Source organism: Lissotriton helveticus, chromosome 8 (assembly GCF_964261635.1).
Source record: "Lissotriton helveticus chromosome 8, aLisHel1.1, whole genome shotgun sequence".
In the NCBI taxonomy this organism is placed as follows: Eukaryota; Metazoa; Chordata; class Amphibia; order Caudata; family Salamandridae; genus Lissotriton; species Lissotriton helveticus.
Window position 1 is genome coordinate 303003073 of NC_136069.1, and position 25627 is coordinate 303028699.

Below are 25627 nucleotides of genomic sequence, written 5' to 3' on the forward strand. Positions count from 1 at the left end.
GCTTCCTGCATCTTCCTAGTGCCGAACGCCAGACTTCGGATGCGTCCTCTTCAGCAGGATCTGGAGGACAAATGGGACCAACACTCAGATCAGTGGGACGATCGGATCACTTTGTCGGAGGTTGCTCAATCTTCCCTCCAGTGGTGGACAAAGAGACAGAACATGCAGATGGGGGTTCTCTTCCATCAACCGCCTCCAACACAAACGATCATCACAGATGCATCATTGCAAGGATGGGGAGCGCACATGGGACCCCTACAAGTGCAGGGTCTGTGGTCTCCCAAGGAAAGCACTTATCATATCAACTTGCTGGAGTTGAGAGCCGTTCACCTGGCTCTCAAAGCGTTCCTTCCCTCGCTTCAGGAGAAAATGATTCTAGTACAGACGGACAACACCACCACGATGTACTATTTAAACAAGCAGGGAGGAACACGCTCAAGGACTCTGTCTCTGGAAGCGCAGCGCATCTGGCATTGGCTTCTAGCTCGCAAGTTGTCTGTTCAGGCAGTCCACCTCCCAGGAGAGCAGAACGTGAGGGCGGACGCTCTAAGTCGGCACTTCGAAGACAGAGAAGACTGGGTTCTCAACGACGAAGTGCTAGACGACATTTTCCAGTCTTGGGGTCGTCCTTCAATAGATCTCTTCGCAGACGACGAAAACACCAAATGCCCAAGCTTCGCCTCCAGGTTCTATCGACCAGGAACGAGAGGGAATGCTCTGTTAATGGACTGGTCGGGGCAGTTTGTGTACGCCTTCCCACCCCTTCCGCTGATCCCGAAGGTGGTGAGCAAGCTGAACCACTCGTGCACAACGATGATCCTGATTGCCCCAGACTGGCCGAGACAATGGTGGTACACAGACCTACTTCACCTACCAGTGTCTCCTCACAAGAGGCTTCCATGCAGGCAGGACCTGTTGTCGAAGATGAACGGGAGGATTCACCATCCCAACCTTCCGTCACTGAACTTGGCAGCTTGGCTCCTGAGGTCATACAGTACGGCCATCTAGGGCTGCCACAGGACTGCATGGCCATTCTGAAAGAAGCACGACGCCCTTCCACTAGACATTCGTATGCATGCAAGTGGAAGAGATTCTATATGTGGTGCATGCAGAATGGTCACAATCCGGTAAAAAGTCAGGAAGAAGCAGTTCTCCCATACTTGTTGTACCTGACTAAAGCAGGGTTGAAGTTTAACTCCATTAAGGTGCATTTAGCCGCTATTACAGCTTATAGGCGATCACCTTCACAAACTTCTTTTTTTCAGCTTCCTGCAGTAAAAGATTTCCTACAGGGTCTAAAGAAAGTGTACCCTCCTGTTCGGCCTCCTGCTCCGCCTTGGGAGCTGAACCTAGTCCTATCAAAATTGATGGGTTCACCTTTTGAGCCTATTCATAAAGCTTCTTTACAGCATATTTCCTGGAAAGCGGCTTTTTTGATAGCGATTACGTCAGCCCGTAGGGTGAGCGAAATTCAGGCCCTATGTACTAAAGAACCGTATACGGTTTTTCATCTGAACAGAGTGGTGCTTAGAACGCATCCTTCTTTCCTGCCTAAAGTGGTATCAGATTTTCATGTCAATCAGTCTATCTCTTTACCCACTTTCTTTCCTAATCCCTCTACTCCAGCTGAGAGGGCATTACACTCTCTGGACCCGAAAAGGGTTTTAAAGTTCTATCTGGACAGGTCCAAGTCTATTCGACATTCTGATCAATTGTTTGTTAACTACGGTTCGATCAGGACTGGTCATGCAGCCTCGAAACGTTCTATCTCCAGGTGGATCGTTTCGTGTATCAAGCTTGCTTACCAATTGGCACAGAAGACTTTAGGGGGTTCCCCTAAGGCGCATTCTACTAGAGGTAGAGCAGCCACGGCGGCTTACCTGCAGGATGTGCCCATGTCTGAGATTTGTAAAGCGGCGACCTGGAGGTCTGTCCATACATTTACCAGACATTACTGTCTAGATTCTGACACGAGAGCAGATACCCAGGTGGGCCAGGCCTCCCTGAGGAATCTGTTTAACAGCTAGAATTTCTTTTGGCTGTTATGATTGGTTGGGTCATGTACTTCTCATTTACCTGCAGGTGGTTGGTGGGCTTGCTATTCTATTCAGTGCTTATGACTATTGATGAGGATCCCCTGGAAGAGAAGGATAAGTTACTTACCTGTAATCCTAGTTCTCTTCCAGGGGTATCCTCATCAAAGTCATAAGCAACCCACCCGCCTCCCCAGGTAAATGAGATTTGGTACTGTTTTGTTTTCAATCTTGTGGTTGAGCCCTGTCTTCAGGGTTATGCAAAGAACAACTGACCTAACTGTCACCCCTGAGGCATGATGGGAAGCCTGGGGTCATGGCTGCCTTAAAGGCACGGTGCCAGTTATTGTGAAAATGGTTTCATTTTCTATGATATTGTTTTACAATGCAGCCTGAGGGCTAACAATGTCTATTTATAAGCAATTTTCAGGATTTATGAGTGGTTTGACTCATTAAAACACAAAGTTCAAGGATTTTTTGACCTAATGTGTTTTTTGATTCCTTACTAATTGCAGTTCATGTATATGTGTTTGCATTGTTTAGCCTCAGTTTTGGGGCTGCATTGATGTGAGAAAAATGATATATGTACATACATATATGTGGAGCGAGATATATGTGTTTTATACATATATATTTTTATATTGTTTCCGGGGTCCCGCACATGGGCGGGAATATTCAGTGCTTATGACTTTGATGAGGATACCCCTGGAAGAGAACTAGAATTACAGGTAAGTAACTTATCCATACTGTACAGGGACTGATAAGGTGGCCCAGTACCAATTGGTAAATGCACCTAAGGTACATGGTTGTCAATTTTAACAGAGAGAGCAGGAAGCCTGGGGTCCTGAATAGCAGGATCCCAGGCCAACTAAGTCAAAAACCAGCAAAACACTAGGCAAAAAGTTGGGGGTAACCATAGTCAGATATCCACCTTCCTACACTAACATCCTGCATTCTTCTCAATCAGGCTTCCGGTCTGGTTTCTCGACTGAGACGGCCCGTCTGAGAGCGACTGAGACCCTAAGACGAGGGGCGGATGCCGGACACACCATGGCACTGGTGATGTTAGACCTCAGTGCGGCGTTTGACACTGTAGCTCATTCCATCTTGATGCAGTGTCTAAACAAAGCGAGTGTTACGGATTCCGCTCTGGGGTGGCTGAAATCCTTCCTCACAGGCCGAAGCTTTCAGGTTCAACGAGGCTCCTTTAGATCATCAGAGATGGCCTTGGAACAGGGGTGCCTCAGGGCTCTGCCCTGAGTCCTTTATTTAATATATACATGGCCCCCTGGCCGAAGTGGTGCAAGCGTACGGAGTGGAGTTAGTCTCCTACGCTGATGACACCCAACTGCTGATCTCTCTGTCTCGAGCACCCTCAACGGCGGCATCCAACTTCAAGGCCTATATGCAGGCTTTGGCCGTATGGATGAACTCGCATTGTTTGAAGTTAAACGGCTCCAAGACCGAGGTAATGGTGGTCGGTGGGGCAAACCTGAGCTGGACAGCGGACTGGTGGCCATCATGTCTGGGTCCAACGCCTATTCCCTGTAAGGAGGCAAAGAATCTGGGGATATGGGTTGATCCCACTCTATCCTACGAAGGCCACATTCGTCGCCTAGTGGGAAAGTGTTTTGGGGTGCTAAAAACACTCAATCACACCTTAGATCTACTTCCTCTTGAAGCCAGACGCACCATGACCCAGGCTCTCGTGACGTCCCGTATGGATTACGGGAATGTCCTGTTTTTAGGCGCCACAGAAAAAAGCATGGGACGTCTGCAAGTTCTTCAAAATACGGCCACTCGTCTTGTCCTGAGACTCCCCAAAAGAGCAGCATCTAAACCTGCTCTCGCGACTCTACACTGGCTGCCGGTCAAGAAGAGAGTTATGTACAAATCTCTCCTAATATGCCATAGGATACTTTGGCATAAAGCTCCATCCTATCTCCAAGACCTGGTACATAGGTATGAGCCTAGAAGAGCTCTATGCTCAGAAGGGACGGGCCAGCTGACGATTCCCCGTGTAAAAAGCGCCAAACTGGGAGGTCGCTCTTTTAGAGTTGTAGCAGCTCTAAACTGGAACAGACTCCCGATATGCCTCAGACTGGAAAGATCGGAGGCCAAGTTCAGAAGTCTTTTAAAAACCCACTTGTATAATCTATAAAGCATAGCTTGGGCGGGGGAGGTGTTAATGTTGCTTGCTAATCTTTATCTCCACAGCACCGGGACACGCCGGGATGGCGTCGCCAGGCGCTTTATAAACGACTTTATTATTATTATTATTATATGCGGACTCTGCAGTGGGACATGATGTTCCACTGGGCACAGCATCTGGGGAACCTGTCCGAGCGCGTCCAGATCTCGGAGGGCACTGTACAACAATTGCAGTGGTGGCTCACAAATCAGCATTCGGTCAGTGGCAGATCACTCTCCCTTCCCCAACCGGAGCACACAGTGGTGACAGATGCGTCCCTCCTGGGATGGGGTGGCCACATGGGAGAGGCGTAGATCAGAGGCCTCTGGTCTCCGGCGGAGTCCAGGCTCCATATCAACCATCTAGAGCTCCGGGCGATCTTACTTGCACTGAAGGCATTCCTTCAGTGCAGGTGTTCACAGACAACACCACCGCCATGTGGTACTGCAACAAGCAAGGCGGGGTGGGGTCGTGGACCCTATGTCAGGAGGCTCTGCGTCTCTGGACATGGCTGGAACATCAAGGTATTTCCTTGGTGGTTCAATACTTGGCAGGTTCTTTGAACGCCAGGGCGGACGAAATCAGCCCCAGGTGCATGATGGATCACAAATTGCATCTTCACTGGGCAGTGGCACAAAGTCTCTTTCAACAGTGGGGAGAGCCTTGGTTAGATCTATTTGCCAGCGAAGAGAACGTGCAATGTCAGCAGTTCTGCTTGCTGGATTATCCAAGGCAGCACTCTCTAGACGACGCTTTTCGTCGTGAGTGGAGTTGCTGTCTGTTGTACGCCTTTCCGCCTATACCACTGCTACCCAGAGTGCTGAAGTCAGAGGCCCAAGTCATTCTTGTGGCTCCGGATTGGGCTCGAAAAGTATGGTATCCCGAGCTACTCAGTATGACCATCGATCCCCAGATCCGTCTGCCTCTTCGGGAGGATCTTCTGTCGCAACAGCAGGGGATATTCCTCCACCCGAACCTGTCCAACCTCCACCTTTTTGAATGGAGATTAAGCGGTGGCAGTTGATTCCTTTTGACTTGCCTCCGGAAGTCTGTGATGTCATTCTGGCAGCCAGGCGTCCCTCCACTAAGTTGATGTACGCCAGCAGGTGGAACAAATTTGTGGCATGGTACACAGCAAAGGCTGTGGATCACCTTTCTGCCCCTCTTTCAGAAGTACTTCTGTTCCTTCTTTCTCTGGCCCGGCAGGGCGCTGCTCTGGGCACTATCAAGGGCTGCCTTTCTCTGGCTCCCTAATCAGCCCTCTCTTTTCAAGTCCCCTGTTGTAAATAGATTTCTTAAAGGCATTACACATCTTTTCCCTCCTATTCATTTCGTAATGCCTCGGTGGGACTTGTATCTCATTCTTACATATTTAACGTGCGCTCCCTTTGAGCCTCTTCACAACTGTCTTCTTCGTCTACTGCTTTCCTGGTTGCCATCACCTCTGCTAGGAGAGTGAGTGAGCTCCAGGCCCTTTCTTGTAAACCTCCCTTTCTATCTGTCCATCCGGACAAGGTTGTGCTCAGAACAGGTCTATCCTTTCTGCCAAAGGTTGTCACTGCCTTTCACATCGGGCAGACCATCACTTTGCCCACCTTCTCTCCGCCTCCGCATCCTTCTAGAGAGGCAGAGAGGCTCCACCGTCTGGACCCAAAACGTGTGCTCTCGTTTTACTTAAACCGCATACAACAGTTCCGGGTGGATGGCCAGCTCTTTGTTGGCTACGTGGACGCCAAGAAAGGTCGGACAGCAAACAAGCGGACGATCTCCAGATGGGTTGTTTTGTGTATTAAAGCCTGTTATTCTCAGGCTAAAAAGGAAGCTCCATTGGGGTTGCGAGCCCATTCCACCAGGGCAACGGCAGCCACTACAGCGTTGGGACGTGGTGTCCCCCTGCAAGACATCTGTCAGGCAGCTACATGGGCCTCGCTGCACACTTTTACTAAGCACTATTGCCTGGACAGCCAAGTCCGGAGAGACGTCTTCTTTGGCCGTTCTGTTCTCCGAGACTTCCAGGTGTGATCTTGGTTCCGAGACCCACCACCGGGGTTGGTATTGCTGGGGTATCTATTCTAAGGTAAGGAATCTATCACTATGTGTTTCTTTCAGATGAATAAGTTACTTTCCTTCGGTAACGATATATCTGTAAGAAACATTAGTAGTGATAGATTCCTTACTGCCCCACCCATCCTCCCCGTTCTGCGAACTGATTTCTAGGGTTAAGGTCATCCCTTTCAGGGCCCTAATATTAAAGCACCAGTGGTCAGTATCTTGCGTGGCTTTGCATTTCTGGCGCAGAAAGTCGTGTACAGAACTGACGTAAGCGCGCAAGGCCGGTGTTTGAGTAGCTGCGGCGACATCATCTCGGCGACCACAACACAAACGACGGACGCAGAACCGCAGGACACCATCTTCTCACGCGCACGGGTACTGTTGACGAAAACTTTCCAGATTCACTCTTGAATCTATCACTATTAATGGTTCTTACAGATATATTGCTACCGAACGAAAGTAACTTGGTCGTTGGGGGTATGATTCCAACATGTTTGATACCAAACATGACCAAGTTCAGTTCAGCCACTATATAGTTAGACATTTTGTAATGGCTAATGTCCACTATATGTCTAAAAATGTCTGACCAAACATACAAAGCCTGGAGAATCGACTGCAGGATTTGTAAGAGGGTGTTCTGCTCATGCAGGGACACCCTCACACTCATAACCAAGCACCCTGCCCTCAGGACTGAAGAGCCTGCCAAATGGTGGTGACCTATAGGTTTTATGTGTAGTGACCTCGGATATAAGGAAAGTCATATCTGTTGTGAGAGGTGCAAGAACAAACTCACACAGGCTGCAATGGCAGACCTGTAGTCACAGTTTAATTGGACTGCCATAGGTGGCACAATACCTGCTGCAGCCCATGAGAGACCCCTGGTATACCTATGCCTTCTGTACCTCAGTACCATATACTAGGGACTTACAAGGGTACACCATTAGCCAATTGTGGAGGTAACAAAGTACTTACCTTGTCAATTTAAGTGAGAAAACACCGTTGCTAGGATCCTGATTAGCAGGCTCCCAGCAGATTAGGTCAAAAACACACTGACAGCAAGCAAAAAGTGGGGGGAACCATGAAAGCAGATCATACTTTCCTACAGGCCTGGAGATACTGGGAATTATCCAGGTAATACTCTGGGGGATCCCAAATGACGTAGAAATTCCGGGTTGACCACTGAGATTTTGCATGTTGGGGTTCATGGTAAACAAGTGAGACGTGGCCAGGTTGTGAGGGCAGACACAAGCACCTATCATAGTACAGTGGAAGGAGTGAATGAATATCTGCATGGAAGCTAAAAGGGTAGTATTTGAAAGTAGGCGGTGCCCCAAGATGTTTGAAAATGTGTGGGTAAAGTGTATTACCTACCATGGGCTTGTGGTACTACATGGTGCTGACAGGAAACAAAGGAACTTTGGTGTGATGCCAACATCCCAACCAAGGTAGGGAGAAGGGAGGGAGGGGAGAAACCTATGAATTGTATTGTATTAGGGTTGAGTGGTCCTGACATCATGGAGGAGAATTTAAGAGGGTGGGTGGGGAAAGTTTTTATTGTACGAAATCATCAGCTTAATATCCAGCTGTACTCTATGCTTGGTTTTGTGCCTCTCTAATTAATGAAGAGTTAAAAAAAGAAGGATATTCTGATAGAGATGTCTAGCCACATATATCTTACAGTAGAATTATCCCCAGTTGTCAGACTGGATCCGGAAATTTTAATTGAGCACTAGCCATGGGCGGCAGTAGGTTTCGTTGTTTGGCTCCGCATTGCGTTGTTCGTGCCCGAAGTAACATGCGCAGTGCCTTAAAGGCGCCAACCCAAGCAGGCTGACATCAGTCATTTTCTTTCCGTAGCACTCATCGGAGATCCAGAGAAAGCTACCCTCAGTTGTCTTTATTACTGTCTTTTTTCGACTTTTGTCCTGGTGTTGCAGGGATGTCCACAATGAAGTCTGGATTCAAGCCCTCCGAGCACCTGTCACTGACAAATGTCGGTGATGGACCAGCACCTCGTCTGTCTCTCTTGCCGTGAGCGCGATCACAACACGAAGACCGGCGTCCATTGTCGCGCCATACACCCCAAGGCCTTGAGGGAGCTATCCCTCACACTCCTTGCCGCTCAACGTGAGATGCCGCAGTCGAGAGGAATGTCCCTGGATTGTTTGCGTAGCCATCGACCTTTGTCTCAGCCGAAGTCGTCCCATTCGGGTAAGTCCTACCAGAAAAAGCAAAGCAAGAGTCGAAGAGGTGTCCTACTTCACTCTGTCCATAGAAGTCATACGACGAGATGAGGGAGTGTTGATATTCGAGGTCTGGCTCTGTGGTTGATCTTGCCCCTGGGCCCTCTCTACTCCTACCCGATGTTCCGGGAGCCAAAGCGACCTCTGCCCAACTTTGGGCATTCCATGAGGCCATGCACCTAATAGTTGGGTGACCTATCCCCACTGGGTTCAGATAGGACCCCTACTGGTTCTCCACCATCGTGTCGGTCCATGGGGCCAATCAGGCCCTTTGGATCCACATATGGATCCAGACTGACGCCGGTCGAGCCACCTTGACATTCCCATCATTTGCGAGGTACAACAAACACATATTTTTGCTCTGTGGTGGTGTACAGGCCTGGGGCTGTGGTGGTGTGCAGTCCTGGGGCCTGCACACCACTAAGTCGCCCCTCTCAATTCGGCAGTGGTTACATGGAATAATGCATTAATTTAATATAATGTCATTATACTGTTCGTGTTAGAACTGGGGGTCTCTAGTTGGCAACGGTATACACCTTTGACCAAATAGGGGCCCCTGCTTCTAAGTCAGGGAAAGGGGATTACACTACTGGATAACCTCTGCACACCCCCTTGGTAGCTTGGCATGAGCAGACATGTTTATCTCAGAGGCAGTGTGTTAAGCATTTGTGAACACATACAGTAATATAGTGAAATCACTACAGATAGACACCACACAGGTTTTATAAAAATAAGTATTCTTTATATAGACTTATCACAAGACCACAAACGACAAAAAATCCACAATACTGTACTCAATAATAATTATTCAAGATGGTAGAAATAGTCAAAAAATAGATTATTCACTTAAAAGCAGTCTATAGGAACAGATAACCTCAACTGGAGCTATCACGACGTCAAGGTCAAAGAAATCCCTAAGTACTGCTCCGACCACGAGATGCGTGGTGTCGGGCCCGGAGTCAAAACAGACCCACGGAGAACAGTACCTGGGAAACGTGAAAACAAAGACATCTGACGGTGTCGGGAGGTGCGGCGTCGTTGGCGAATTGCGGCGATGGTTCCTTACTTCAGAGTAGATGATGCGTTGGTGTCCTGGATGCTTGCGCAGGCAGGGTAGGCATTGGTTCGGGACCGGAGAGGAGGTGACATCACGATGGCGCCGAAACCACGGTTCCGTACGATGCCGATGGATTCTTGACCACCCACGTCGACCATCGGCTCTGCGATGATGTCGGCTTCAGAGTTTATGCGGCACAGCAGCAGGCGTCGGGAAGCACAAGTCGGAGCAGCACTCACGGCTATGGCAGGCTTACGATGTCGATTGCTGGCATCGATGTGGCATGGCGACCGGCGTTGGGTCTACGTTGTAAGTCGGAGCAGTGCTCACGGCTTCGATGCAGATGACAGTGTCTCTCACCGGCGTCGGTGTTGCAGAATTCCTTCTGCAGCAGCTAGAACAGCAAGTTTCAGATGCAGGCAAACAAGGGGTGAAGTCGGTCAGGATGCAAGCTCAAATCAAGCTCTTGGTGTAATATTCTGCAAGATAATGAAAGTCTGTTAGAAGTTCCTTTTCCTCTCCTTGGCTCTGAAGACACCACTGTAGGCCAACACAGCCCACTGGCAGGGGGGCAGTAAAACTCCTACAGCTTCCTTGGTTTTTCTCCTTGGCAGAGGTTTGTCTTGTTGTTCCAGAAGTGATCTAAAGTCTTGGGGTCTGGGCCCCAATATTTATACTAGCAAATCCTTTGTCCTCTGAAGGCAGAGGGTCCTGTGCCCAGTCCAAACCAGTTCTGTGCAGTTCTGGAGCACTTTGTTGATAAGACTCCTTCTTTCCTTTGACAGTGTGGGCCAGGGACATCAGACGCACCACAGGAGGTGTAGCCAGCATTGTGGAAGGCAGGCACAGCCCTATTCAGGTCCCAGGTGCAACTCCTCCCACCCATCTGCATGCAGATAGGTCTATTTAGCCTTGTGCTGACTCACCCTGTCTCCTGGAATCCCCCAGCCCCTGTCACTCACAAAACCAGACACACAATACACAAGCTAGCAGAGGCAGGCTGGATGGTTGGCAAAACATTACCTACTTTCTAAAAGTGGTATTTTCAAACACAGGATTTTAAAACCAACTTCACTAAAAGATGTATTTTATCATTTAGAGTTCATGCATACTAAATTCGAATTTCTACCATGTTCCCTGAGCCAGTTAGGATTATAAGATGTTATAATCAAACTGCCCATTCTGGCCTATGGGGAACAGGTAGCCTTGCAATAGTGAAAAACGAAAATGGCTGTAATTCACCATTAGGACATACCACACACATCAGGGCATGTCCTACCTTATACTTAAAATGCACCCTGCCCTTGGGGTGTCTGATCTGAAGAAAAGGGAAGGTTTAGGGACTGGCAAGAGGGCACTTACCAAGTCGACATGGCAGCACGAGACTGCACACAGGCTCTACAATGGAAGGCCTGAGACACACTTTACAAGCTGCTTCTGTGGGTGGCACAACCAGAGCTGCAAGCCCACCAGCAGCATTTGATTTACAAGCCCTGGGCACACATGGTGCACTGTACTAGGGTCTGACAAGTAAACCAAATAACCCAATCATGGGGTCACTAATTAATACATACATTTAACATAGGGAGCACTTGCACTGTGGGCCTGAATAGCAGTGGGACAGTGCTCAAAGCATCTAACCAGCAAAACAGATCAAAAACAGAAGAGGCAATCTGAAAAAAATGGAAGGGAGACTCACGTCAATGATACCAGGTCTAACATGTGTCCTTTCCAGCTCAAATGTGGGGAGAACTACCCTTCTCCTTGGGAGTTCTCTTCACTAACGTGTAAAAATCTGGACAGCATTGGTGTGTTCTGTACCGGGGCGGTGTTCCACCGTAAATTCCATCCCCTGTAGAGAAATGGACCACCTCGGCAACTTTGGGTTCTCACCGCTCATCTGCATCAACCATCTGAGGGGCCTGTGGTCTGTCTTAACCCGCAAGTGAGTCCCAAACAGGTATGGTCTCAACTTCTTCAGTGCCCAGACCACAGCAATTGCCTCACGCTCAATTGCACTCCACCTCTGTTCCCGTGGAAGTAACCTCCTACTGATGAAGGCTACAGGTTGGTCTAGGCCCTCCGCATTAATCTGTGAAAGAACAGCCCCCACACCATGCTCTGAAGCGTCTGTTTGAACAATTAATTCCTTTGAGAAGTTGGGCGCCTGAAGTACGGGTGCTGTGCACATGATAGTCTTCAGGATGTCAAAAGCCTTCTGACAGGTGTCAGTCCAGTTCACTTTCTTGGGCTGCTTCTTGGAAGTCAGCTCAGTCAAAGGTGCAACAATGTTGCCATACCCCTTGACAAAACCCCTGTAGTACCTGTGAGTCCTAAAAAGGCTCTCACCTGTGTCTGAGTCTTTGGGGGTTCCCATGCCAGGATGGTATCAATCTTGGGTTCTAGGGGCGCCACCTGGCCACTCCCTACCTGGTGCCCCAAGTACACAGCGAAACCCTGCCCGACCTGGCACTTACTCGCCTTGATCGTGAGGCCTGCCTTGCGCAGTGCCATCAACACTTCCCAGAGGTGGCGCAGATGTTCTTCCCAACTGGTGCTGAACACTGCAATGTCATCCAGGTAGGCAGCACTGACATCCTCTAGTCCAGCCAACACCTGGTTGACCAACCTCTGAAAGGTGGAAGGGGCATTCTTCATCCCAAAGGGCATAACCTGGAATTGGTAGTGCCCATCCGGTGTGGAGAATGCTGACCTCTCTTTTGCCCCATCAGTCAAGGCGATCTGCCAGTACCCAGACGTCAAATCAAACATGCTGAGATATCGTGCAGCCCCTAACCGATCAATGAGCTCATCAGCTCTGGGGAAGGGGTGCGCGTCAGTCCTGGTGGCTGAATTGAGTCCTCGGTAGTCCACACCGAACCGGATGTCCGGTGTGGCAGCAGGCGCAGCAGCCTTTGGGACCAAGACCACTGGGCTGGCTCAAGAACTATTGGAGGACTCGATCACCCCTAAGGCAAACATCTTGGAGACCTCCTACTTTATGTAAACTCTGACTCTGTCAGTCACCCTCTAAGCTTTGTTCTTCACAGGAGGACTGTCTCCAGTGTCCACATCATGGACACACCACTCAGTGACACCAGGAACCAGGGAAAACAAATCAGAGAATTGCCCCAACAGTTGGCGTCAATCTTGCTGCTGTTCAGGGGTCAGTGTGGCAGAGAGGCTGACACTATCCACTGACCCATCTTGCTCTGTTGCAGACAGGAGGTCAGGAAGAAGCTCGGTCTCCTCCTCCATTCCATCATCTGTCACTAGGAGCATGGAGCATGCCCACTTCGGACCTTTCTAAGTGGGGCTTCAAGCGGTTAACATTCAGGACCCGCAGAGAGTTCCTTAGGAGACCGCAAGTTCACCAAATAGATGACATCACTCTTGCACTCCACCACCTCAAATGGTCCAGCCCACCTGTCCTGGAGCACACAAGGCTGTACAGGGGCCATGACCCAAACTTTCTGTCCAGGTTGAAGCTCAATCAGAGTAGCATTCTGATCATACCACAGCTTTATTTTCTCCTGACTGGCTTCCGGATTCACCTGGGCGAGTTGTCTGAATCGCCGAGTCTGGTTCCTGAAGGCGAGCATGTAACTGTATACATCCTGGGGAGGTTTCCTGGAAGATTGCTCCCAGCCTTCCTTGAACAGATTCAAAGGTCCTCTTACCGGGTATCCATACAGCAGTTGAAAGGGGCTGAACCCTAGGGACTTCTGTGGCACCTCATGGTAAGCAAAAAGAAGGCATGGCAAGAGGACGTCCCACTTACACCTCATAGGTTCCTCAACGCCCATAATCATGTCCTTAAGGGTCCGGTTGAATCTCTCAAGCCCATTTCCTTGGGGGTGGTAAGGAGTGGTGAACTTGTAGGTAACACCACATTCCTACCACAGGGACTTCATTTAATTAGATATGAAGTTGCTACCATGGTCTGACACCACCTCCCTGGGGAACCCCACATGTGAGAAAATCCCCATCAGGGCACATCCCACAAAGGGGGCCGTCACTGTCCTGAGCGGGGTGGCTTCCGGGTACCGGGTAGCATGGTCCACCAATGTGAGAAGTTGGCCTGGTATATGATGTTCACTATTCTAGGGAACACCTTGCACCAGTCCAAACAACCCTTATGGTGATGGTTGTAAGTCAACCTTATAGACCAGCTATCCTAGTGGTAGCGTGGACAGAACAGTCTTAGGCTAAAAGACTCTTGAGGGCGTGTAAAGCCGGCTTGGACCAAGTGCCCACGAGAACGTCACACAAGGCCTCATTAAACGGCAGCAGAGGCTCATTGGAGCATTCTTACGGTTTAAGGACCTCAGTGAGGAGGTTAGTCCTCACGGCCGCGACGGGGAGCGTCTAGGCTCAAGGTCTAGGCCGCCTGCGTCAACACTACAATGTGGGCAAAGTTGCGCGTTTATACATTTATTTTCAATTCAATTCAATTAGGTAGCCCCCTCCTCTGTAGCTACGGTGGGAGGGGAGACAAATCCAGTTTCTGGCGAAGTGTCAATTCCACTGGCCTCCCCAAGCTCATATGTCCAGTCCTGTTGAGACTGGCACTCCTGTGCCAAAGGGTCCATAGACCCCTCCCAATCACCCTCGTCACCCATGTCCTGTAGTTCAGGGTCAACAGATGGGGCCGGTTCAGGGAAATAGAAATCTCCATACGACGTCGAGAGCGGCGCCCAGCGGCGCCGGAACCGAATCGAGGGTAGGAGTGGGGACGGCAACGCACGAAGGCGGCGTCGGGGGCGACACCCGCAGGGCCGGCGCCGGTGAGGTCGACCTGCGACGACCGGATCCGGAACCGGATCCAGCGAGGGCCTGCGGCGCCGGGACCGAAGTCGTCGGCGGCGCCGGGGCCGAAGCACCCAACGCCGTCGGAGCCGAAGCACCCGACCCGCTAGGCCCTCCAGCCGGGGCCGTTGGGCCCGTAGGCGCCACGGAACCCGAGGGAGGAGGGAGGGACCTCATGGCCATAAGGTACCGCTCGACCTCCCCTGGCGTCGCACCGTGCCCAGGAACCGGAAGGTGTGGGGCAGGTGGCGACGTCCGCGACTCCGTCGGAGCCGCTTGGGTGGTGTCACCCGAACCCCCGGCCGCATCGTGTGAGCGTTGGGGTGGGCCGGGAGATCGATGACGTCTCCCCGACCTCTCGTGCCTCTTACCTGAGGAGGATCCTGAAGACCGATGCCGACTCCCGGAGCTACGAGGGCTCCGACCCCGCGACCTGTCCCTCGACCTCCTGTGGGACCGGGACATGGAGCGGCGCGGGACCGACTGCCGAAGCTCCAGTCACTTGCGGGACTGCTCCCGCCTAGCCTTGGACGTCAGGGCCCGTCAGTCGGAGCAGGTGCGGTCGTCGTGGTCGAGGCCTAGACACTGAAGGCACCAGCGATGGGGGTCGGTAACCGACATCAGTCGGTTGCATTTGGAACAGGGTTTGAACCCGGGCATCCCTACCGGCACCGTAGGAGTCGAAGACTCGATTAGAGAAATGATCAAAAAGATCAAAAAGTTTAGTCATAAAATGACTAAGGGGTAGAGCTTTTCCGGATCTGCGCTAGCTGGCGCGGAAAAAAGAAGAACTGACGTCAGCGCGCGAGGGTGGTGTCTAAGTACTCCGACGACGTCATTCTGGTGCTAATGACGCCGACGACGGACGCGGAGCCGCGGACGACGCCTTCAGGCGCGCAGGAGTATTGCTACGCAAAATTTTCCGGATCCAGTCTGATGCCTGGGGATATTCTAAGGTAAGGAATCTATCACTAACGTGTCTCTTTCAGATCTATAAGTCACTCCTATGGCAGGCCTTAACAATCCTGGAGGCAGAGTGCTTGGTTGTGTGTGAGATGGTGCTCTAGCATGAGCTGAGCCTGTCTGCAGCTTGCGGAACTATGTCCTTATAGCTGTTCTATGATATCGCCATACCATATACTCTTAAGTGCATTATAATCCTCGCGGTTGAATGCTAACTTTGGTTTGGCTTTATCTAAACATGTCGTGTAAGGTGTCATACGCTTTGGAATACTACCCACTCGCCAGTTCTGGCAACGGGGGTAGCATTCTACCCTTTTAGAGGGAGAAGACATGTTATTGCTGACTATCCCGGTTAAAGTTAACCAGAGCCCCAGCGTCACAAAATGGACGCTGCTGCCACAGACACAAGTCTGACCTCCTGCTGCTGGGAGTCCTTCCAGTCACGGAGGTTTGGACAATAGGTTTCCTGCCTGGAGAGGTGCGAGCACCACCCCAGACAGGACTTTGTGTATTGGGTCAGGGAGGGCTGAATAGAATGAGACACTGCCTGGGGCGCACTAGGTGCTCCATGCATACCCCAGTTCAAACCGGTTGCTGGGGCACTCCAGCCCCAGCTCTGGCGCGAAACTGGACAAAGGAAAGGGGGTGTAACCACCCCCCTTCCTGGTCCCACCCATAGGAGGGACCTAGTGAGTAAACCAGCCACCTTTAGTTGTATAAAGGTAGGAGCTGACCCAGGACACTTTAGATTTGTCCTGATATCGACTTGAAACGAAACTCTGAACCCTTCGACATTCACCAATTACTTACCTTTTAAGTTCCCATTGACTTTCTATTGACTCTGGCGTGAGTGTACTGACACTGCACGCGCCGCCTGTGGGCCTCCTACTCCTAACCTAAGGGTCAGATAGTGTAGCCCCAGTGATTCTCTAGGCCCTATTCCTTTCCTTTTCCCGAGTCGTGGTTCTTATACCACTTACTTAGTATATTGTTTTACGCGCCCCTAGGGCCTAACTGTAAATTGTGCTATTTAAAGTATTTCTAAGAGTAACTTGTTATGTGCTTATGCCTCTGATCTCATAAAGAGCTCAGAGGAGTGTGTTAGTAAATAAATACTTATATATTTTATATATATCCTGTGTGGTGTCCTTTCATTTGGTATTCAAGGGGTTACATATGGTAAAACAGCTGGCTTTACATGCCCTCAAGAGTCTTTTAGCCTAAGACTGTTCTGTCCACGCTACCACTAGGATAGCTGGTCTGTAAGGTTGACTTACAACCATCACCATAAGGGTTGTTTGGACTGGTGCAAGGTGTTCACTAGAATAGTGAACATCATATACCAGGCCAACTTCTCTGATTGGTGTGCAGCGGTTGGGATTAGAGCTTGCTGTTGTTTTACCACTTGTAAACTTGAGATATCATTTGAAAGATCACATGGGTACCTGTAGGTACATATAAAAACAAGTCTTAGTTACTTAAGTTCTACTGAACTTAGCTGTTGTAGAGCCTGGGCCTAGCACACCCTGACTACAACTCCTAGACAGGTTCTGTAGGAAAACACATAGTGTAGGTAGGTGCAACATCCCACCTCACTAGAAACCATGTCTCATCCAGTGAACCCCAGTGGTTCTCTGCATGCAGAAGCAGATCCCTTGTGGACTGCTTCAAGATATGACCCATTAGCCTTCCAAGAATTGAGACAATTGTGTACTTCTATAAGGCTAAAACAGGGTTCAAACCCTACCCTCAAGTTCCTGGTCGAGCTCTTAGAAGAGTATGATGCTCGACAGCCACCTAAGACAGGTGACACAGGTAGTGCAGATGAAGTCCTCCCCTCCACAGATGACAATGCTGATACTCCAGTACCAGAAGAGGAAGGAGAAGAGGGGGTAGAAGGAGATGATTCTGATCTTGAGACAAATAGCCAGGTCCTAGTCACAAGGCTTATTCAGGCTAACTTAAGCATACATGGGAGTCAGTATGGGCATCCCTCATAAAGACCACCAAGTGGGCTTAACCAGAAGCCGAGAAGAGGAAGACTCCACTCCACTCAAATAGCTCTCATGGCCTTGCTCAGAGAGGGATGACTTCCCCTCAGAGAAAGGAACATGAGGCAAAGATGAGAGAAACTGCTCTTGCGAATGAGAGGCAGGAACTTGAGGTTGCCCTGGCCAAAGAGAAGCTTGCTCGTTCTAGAGAGCATAGAGAGAGTGGGTTAGAACCCACTGGTTGCAGCAATATCCCTAAGGATAAAGATAGGTCCTATGAAAATAGACACCTAAGCAAAATGTTGCCCCCCTATAAAGAAGGGATGACATCCACAAATGGATTACTGCTTTGGAGAGGGCCTGCAAAGTGCAGCGGGTACCCAAAAGTCAGTGGGCAGCAATCTTATGGCTCGCCTTTTCTGAAAAAGGAAGAGATAAGCTCCTCACAGTTAGTGATGGGGATGCTAATAACTACTCTGTCCTGAAGAGTGCTCTGATTGATGGGTTTGGCCTAACCACTGAACAGTATAGGTTGATGTTCAGAGATACCCAGAAGACACAGACTCAGGACTGGACTGATTTTGTTGATTGTGCCACTAAGGCTCTGGAAGGCTGGTTATTGGGAAGTCAAGTTAGGGACTATACAGGATTGTATAATTTGATCATGAGAGAGCAAATCCTTGGCAACTGTCAAAACCAGCTATTGCATCAGTACCTGATTGACTTTGATCTGACCTCTCCCCAAGAATTGGGAAAGAAGGCAGACAAATGGGTCAGAACCAGGATTAAGCAGAAAAACCAGAACCACGGGTGTGATCAGAAAAAGGCAGACCAGAAGGGTAATGAGCAGAAACAAAAAGACCAGAAGTCTTCACCAGGCCCCCAAAAGGCACAAGGGGAGGGTGGCTCCAAAAAGAACAAACAGAAACAAGAAGGTCCAAAGAAGCCCTGGTGTGGATACTGTAAATCAGTCTCTCACTGGTTTAGTGAGTGCACCAAAAAGGGCACAGCACCAACCACCATTGCCCCCCAAGGCAACTGTTCCCCCCTAGTCCAGCTGTTAGTGGTGGTTCCCAGCAAAAGGGTGTAGTAGGGTTGACCCTGGGAACTGAGGTGGACTCTGGCCTAGTCAGTGTACCAACTCAGGCTGTTCTGGTCTGTGATGGGGACAAAGCAATGTCCTCTACTGTAAGTCCCACTAATCTGAGCAAGTACAGACAGACACCTTTTATTAATAATAAGATGGCTCAGGCCTACAGGGACACATGTGCCAGTGTCACCATGGTGACACCTAACGTTGTGGACCCTGAACAGATCATACTAGGTGAAACCTACCTAGTGACCAACGCTAGCAATGCCACTACCTCCCATAGTATGGCAGTTGTTAACTTCTCCTGGGGAGGGGTAACTGGCCTCAAAAGAGTTGTTGTGAGTTCAGACCTTTCAGTAGAGTGTCTGTTAGGTAATAATTTTGAAAACTCAGTTTGGTCTGAGGTGGACTATAGGACCCATGCAGAAATGCTGGGAATTTCAGCACATGTCCTTACTGTGACCAGGTCACAGGCCAAAAAGTGCTTACCTGAACAGGTGATGGATCTTGAAACAATAGAGCAGACACCAACCAAGAGAAAGAGCAAGAGGGTTAAGGCAGTGCCTTCCCCCCTGCCTCAGGTTGAGGATCAGCCCACCCAGGAGGATGATTCTGAGATCCAAGAGGGAATTGTCCTACAAGAGCTTGAGCCTGATCAAGTTGAGTTTCTTGGGACAGGGGGACCCTCAAGGGCAGATCTGAGGCAGGCTCAATTAGGTTGTTCCTCTCTTGAACCCCTCAGACAGCAGGCTGCTCCTGAGGCTGCTGGGAATGCTCAAGGTACCCATAAAGTGTATTGGGATGATGGGCTCCTTTATTCAGAGGCTAGAGACCCCAAGCCTGGTGCTTCCAGGAGGTTGGTCATACATCTGCAATTTAGGGGCTTCCTTCTTACCTTGGCCCATGATATTGCCTTAGCAGGACACCTGGGCCAGAACAAGACTTGGGACAGGCGTGTCCCTCACTTTCACTGGCCCCATATGTCAGAAGTTACCAAGGAGTTTTGTCGCTCCTGAGTTACCTGCCAAGCCAGTGGCAAATCAGGTGGCACAACAAAGGCCCCCCTCATACCACTACCTGTGGTGGGGGTACCCTTTGAAAGAGTGGGGATAGACATTGTAGGACCAATGGACCCCCAAACCGCATCTGGGCACAGATTTATACTGGTGGTAGTGGATCATGCCACCAGGTATCCAGAAGCTATTCCCCTGAGGACCACAACAGCTCCTGTTGTGGCTAGGGCCCTACTTGGAGTTTTCTCCAGAGTGGGGTTTCCAAAGGAGGTTGTCTCTGACAGAGGTGCAACCTTCATGTCAGGATATTTGACTGCAATGTGGAAGGAGTGTGGTGTCAACTGTAAGTTCACCACCCCCTATCACCCACAGTGCAATGGGCTTGTGGAAAGATTCAACAAGACCCTCAAAGGGATGTTAAAAGGGTTACCTGAAAAGCTGAGGCGAAGATGGGACATCCTTTTACCCTGCCTTCTGTTTGCTTACAGAGAGGTCCCACAAAAGGGGGTTGGCTACAGCCCTTTTATGCTTTTGTTTGGGCATCCTGTAAGGGGACCCCTATTTCTTGTGAAGGAAGGATGGGAGTTACCTCTCAAAAAGCCTAAACAGGACATAGTGGACTATGTACTTGGTCTCCGCTCCAGGATGGCTGAGTATATGGAGAAGGCTTCCAAAAACCTTGAGGCCAGCCAAGAACTTCAGAAAGCTTGGCATGACCAAAAGGCTGTGCTGACTGTGTACCAGCCAGGACAGAAAGTGTGGGTGTTGGAGCCAGTGGCCCCAGCAGCACTCCAGGACAAATGTTCTGGACCCCATACAATAGTTAAACAGAAGGGAGATGTCACCTACTTGTTGGACCTTGGGACTCCCAGAAGCCCCCACAGGGTGCTTCATGTCAACAGACTTAAAGCATTTGTCGACAGGGCAGACATGGGCTTGCTAGTGGCTACAGATGAGGGTCAGGGGGAAGAGAGTGACCCTTCCCCAGACCTGCTTACTGAGAACCATGATGATGGGTCAGTAGATGGTGTAGTCTTTGCTGACAGCCTCTCTGATCATCAGCAACAGCACTGCAGACAAGTTCTTTAGTCTTTCAGACATCTGTTTTCCCTGACCCCAAGTCAGACAAGCTGGTGCACCCATGAGGTGGACACTGGTGACAGTCTGCCTGTCAAGAGTAAAATCTACAGGCAGCCTGACCATGTCAGGGACTGCATTAGGACAGAGGTCCAAAAGATGTTGGAGCTGGGAGTTATTGAGCCCTCAGAGAGCCCTTGGGCTAGTCCTGTGGTCCTGGTGCCAAAACCTCACACCCAAGAGGTAAGAGAGAGATGAGGTATTGTGTGGACTACAGAGGTCTTAATGCTGTCACTAGGACAGATGCCCACCCCATCCCCAGGGCAGATGAGCTCATTGATAGATTGGCTTCTGCCAAGTTCTTGAGCACATTTGACCTGACAGCAGGCTACTGGCAAATCAGATTAACTGAGGATGCAAAAGCCAAGACAGCATTTTCGACCCCAGGAGGACATTATCAATTTGTGGTAATGCCCTTTGGTTTGAAAAATGCACCTGCCACTTACCAAAGGTTGGTGAATCAAGTTCTCTCAGGACTGGATGACTATTGTGCAGCTTATCTAGATGATATTGCTGTCTTTAGCTCCACCTGGGAGGATCGCCTGGTCCACCCGAGGAATGTTTTAGAGGCTCTGCAAAAGGCAGGCCTCACTTTCAAGGCTACAAAGTGCCAGATAGGGCAGAGCACGGTTGTGTACCTGGGCCACCTGGTAGGTGGGGGTCAGGTTCAACCACTGGAGAGTAAGATCCAGACCATCAGACACTGGACTCCTCCAATTACCCAGACACAGGTCAGAGCTTTCTTGGGCCTGTCTGGGTACTACAGGAAGTTTGTGAAAAACTATGGGTCCATTGTGACACCACTGAATGACCTCACTTCCAAAAAGATGCCAAAGAAAGTTCAGTGGACAGTTAGCTGTCAAAAGGCATTTGATGACCTGAAGCAGGCCATGTGTACTGCACCTATTCTGAAAAGTCCAGATTACTCCAAAGAGTTCATAGTCCAAACAGATGCTTCTGAGTTGGGTGTGGGAGCTGTACTTTCACAACTGAATATAGATGGTCAAGACCAGCCCATTGCTTTCATAAGCAGAAGGCTGACCCCTAGAGAGAAACGTTGGTCAGCTATAGAGAGGGGAGGCCTTTGCTGTGGTTTGGGCCCTGAAGAAGCTGAGGCCATACTTGTTTGGCACTCACTTCAAGATTCAGACAGACCACAAGCCCCTCCTATGGTTAAATCAGATGAAGGGTGAACATCCCAAACTTCTTAGGTGGTCCATTTCCCTCAGGGGATGGACTTTACAGTGGAACATAGACCTGGGACTGACCATGCCAATGCAGATGGACTCTCCCGATATTTCCACTTAGAACATGAGACTCAAGTGGTCAAGGTTAGTTTAATGTCCCTAGGTTTGGAGGGGGGTGTTGTGTAGGAGAGTAGGGTCTGCTTCCTATGGTCACCCCCACTTTTTTGCTTTTGCTTCACTGGTTTTCGACTTAGATGTGGCTGTGGGCCTGCTAATCAGACCCACAGCCCAGATGCACTCTCTCTAAATTCACACCATGTACTCTAGGTACATCCACAATTGGGAATTGGTTCACATTGTCAGCCCCTGTAGAAGTGTACCCTAGGTACTCAAGGAATATGTGTAACCAAGGCCTACCAGGGGCTGCAGCATGTATTATGCCACCCCTGGCTGGCCACTCAAACTGACACAACTGGCTGATCACTCAGCTGGGGCAAGGTTGTGTAATCACCCCTTGCTTAGGTATAGTATTCCTATATCTACCCTTATATATAGACACACAGTAAGCTATAAGTCACTCCTATGGCAGGCCTTAACAATCCTGGAGGCAGAGTGCTTGGTTATGTGTGAGATGGTGCTCTAGCATGAGCTGAGCCTGTCTGCAGCTTGCGGAACCATGTCCTTACAGCTGTTCTATGATATCGCCATACCATATACTCTTAAGTGCATTATAATCCTCGCGGTTGAATGCTAACTTTGGTTTGGCTTTATCTAAACATGTCTTGTAAGGTGTCATACGCTTTGGAATACTACTCCCTCGCCAATTCTGGCGACGGGGGTAGCATTCCACCCTTCTAGAGGGAGAAGACATGTTAGTTCTGACTATCCCGCTTAAAGTTAACCAGAGCCCCAGCGTCACAAAATGGATGCTGCTGCCACAGACAGAAGTCTGACCTCCTGCTGCTGGGATTCCTTCCAGTCACGGAGGTTTGGACAATAGGTTTCCTGCCTGGAGAGGTGCTAGCACCACCCCAGACAGGACTTTGTGTATAGGGACTGGGAGGGCTGAATAGATTGAGACACTGCCTGAGGCACACTAGGTGCTTCATGCATACCCCAGTTCAAACCGGTTGCTGGGGAACTCCAGCCCCAGCTCTGGCGCGAAACTGGACAAAGCAAAGGGGGTGTAACCACCCCCCTACCTGGTCCCACCCATAGGAGGGACCTAGTGAGTAAACCCGCCCCCTTTAGTTGTATAAAGGTAGGAGCTGACCCAGGAGACTTTAGATTTATCCTGATATCGACTTGAAATGAAACTCTGGACCCTTCGACATTCACCTGAGCTGAAGACTGAAGAATCTCCCTTGTGGCCAAGGAGTGACCATCCTGGGCAACCAGGCACCATCCAGCAACTCGACGACTTGCTTTGTCCCCGTTCCCGCCGGAACCCGAGCACAGAGCCGGACAAGACCTCGACTCCCGGACCTCTCTGACCCCACTGCACGACTCCAGCATAGCTGAGCCCCGTGGAAGGCGTCGGAACCCGTGGAACCCGGCAACTTGGAAAGTCTTCAACTTGCTAATAGCGCAGCTCCCGAGGCATTCTCGAAGCTGTGCACTGGGAACTGAGACACCCCGACACTGAGCACCACCTGCACCGAAGACCAGCCCTCCACACTCCACGAGATCTGCGTCGGGCCCTTCTGCTGTGTTCTACTCAACGCGTTGTCCCGGTTGCTGGCCAGTTGGCTAGTAGCCCTGTGACGACGATCCTTTTGAAAATCCATTGTTGGTCTTGTTGCTCCAGACTGGCACTTGCTTCCCTGAAAAGGTGAAGTACCTCAGACCCTCCTGGTCTGCACCAGTAGCCTTTTGTGTATCCTGCATGGGTTGCCTTTGCTTAGGCTTGTTAGGTCCAATCCGGAAGTCGACCCCTCCATCTGCAAGAACCTTCGAGGGACAGCTCCTCTCCAGCACCTGGTTGTCCTCGACGCCTCCTTGTCTGCATGGCTGCAACGACAAGCTTCACGACAGCACCTGATTGCTCCTCGACGACGTCTGGTTCCTTCCTGGTTCCGCCCAGTCACATGCTAGTGACCTAGACTCTGTCCCCTCTGCTTTCAGGTCTCCTTCATCTTCGATCCACCCTTGGATCCCCCCGGACATCTTCCTCCTGGTCGCTTGCAGCATCTTTCTTCCAGGGCTCCATAGGGATCAACGAGGAAACCCGACACACTTTGATACCTATGCACCCGCAGCCTGTGGGTGAGGTAACGTGAGTACTTCGGTGCTCCTTTAGGGATTGACTATCCTAGTGTCTAGTTTTTTAAGTTCCCATTGACTTTCTATTGACTTTCGCGTGAGTGTACTGACACTGCACGTGCCGCCTGTGGGCCTCCTACTCCTAACCTAAGGGTCCGATAGCGCAGCCCCAGTGATTCTCTAGGCCCTAGGCCTTTCCTTTTCCCGAGTCGTGGTTCTTATACCACTTACTTAGTACATGGATTTACGCGCCCCTAGGGCCTAACTGTAAATTGTGCTATTTAAAGTGTTTCTAAGAGTAACTTGTTATGTGCTTATGCCTCTGATCTCATAAAGAGTTCAGAGGAGTGTGTTAGTAAATAAATACATATATATTTTATATATATCCTGTGTGATGTCCTTTCATTTGGTATTCAAGGGGTTACATAGGGTAAAACAGCTGGCTTTACACGCCCTCAAGAGTCTTTTAGCCTAAGACTGTTCTGTCCACGCTACCACTAGGATAGCTGGTCTATAAGGTTGACATACAACCATCACCATAAGGGTTGTTTGGACTGGTGCAAGGTGTTCACTAGAATAGTGAACATCATATACCAGGGCAACTTCTCACAAAAGGAGCATACAAGAAGATTTTGGTATTTTGGGAACGCTATGATCAACAAGCTCTCGGCATAGCTAGGGCGGGGCGGGGCGGGGAGCGGCAGCCTTTTAAGTCTGATGCCGAGGCACAGACAGATGGTGGTGCGCGATGTGCACACGGGGCGGCGGGGGAGCGGCAGCCTTTGAAGTCTGATGCCGAGGCACAGACAAATGGTGGTGTGTTAGGTGGCTGGCGTGCACGCGCATAGATCACATGAACTGCATGCGATCCGCAGCCGTTTTGGTAGACTTTTCTTTTCCGCTTACTATAATCTCGCCGGAGCAATGCACAAGCGCATTAGCTCAGGCGAGACCGAAAAACTACATGGCTGGACATCAACAAAGTTTAATTCCTTTTGGAGGGAATGTGGTGTTAAAGGAACCGCTTACCCACCTCCTCCGACATTGTCTGAAATTGTGCAAATCCTAGGAAAATTTCATTTGAGTTGTGAACACAATGTTTGGGCTTCATATTTCTCACAATATGGGATGATTCACTTAGGCATCTGCTTCTCTAAAGAGTGTTCCTCAAAGTCACACAAAGGTATGCAAATGTGAATTGCCTTGTAGACAGCAATCATTTTGGCACTGGCCTTTTAAGTGAAGCTGACAGGCCCAGATTTTAGACATTGGATGCTTTGTCTTGAGGGCACCTCAGGTAAGGAAAAAATCATCTAGTGTTACTCTAACGTTCACAGTACATTAGTATGTTATGCATGTCCTGGCCAGATGACCACATATTATTGTTAGACTCAGGTGGTGATCTCATCCGCTGTGATAATTAGTGATAGTAACAATTGTGAATCTGTCTTTCACCGTGTAGTCTGTATGTATGCTGGTAGAGTGGGGGTTGGAAATTGTGTTTTTTAGAAATGCATATTCTGCTTCCTCACCATCTGGTTGGAGGCACTGGTATTTGGAATTTTTAAAGAAAACAAAAACAGTTACCTCTAAAATAAA

General features: G+C 49.8%; 1 protein-coding gene across 4 annotated transcripts in view; it reads left to right on the forward strand.

Annotated features, from left to right (window-relative positions):
- The window catches only part of PARP4 (poly(ADP-ribose) polymerase family member 4), a 2216130-nt gene that overhangs the window by 1880715 nt on the left and 309788 nt on the right, over positions 1-25627 (forward strand). The gene's annotated exons all lie outside the window — the stretch shown is intronic.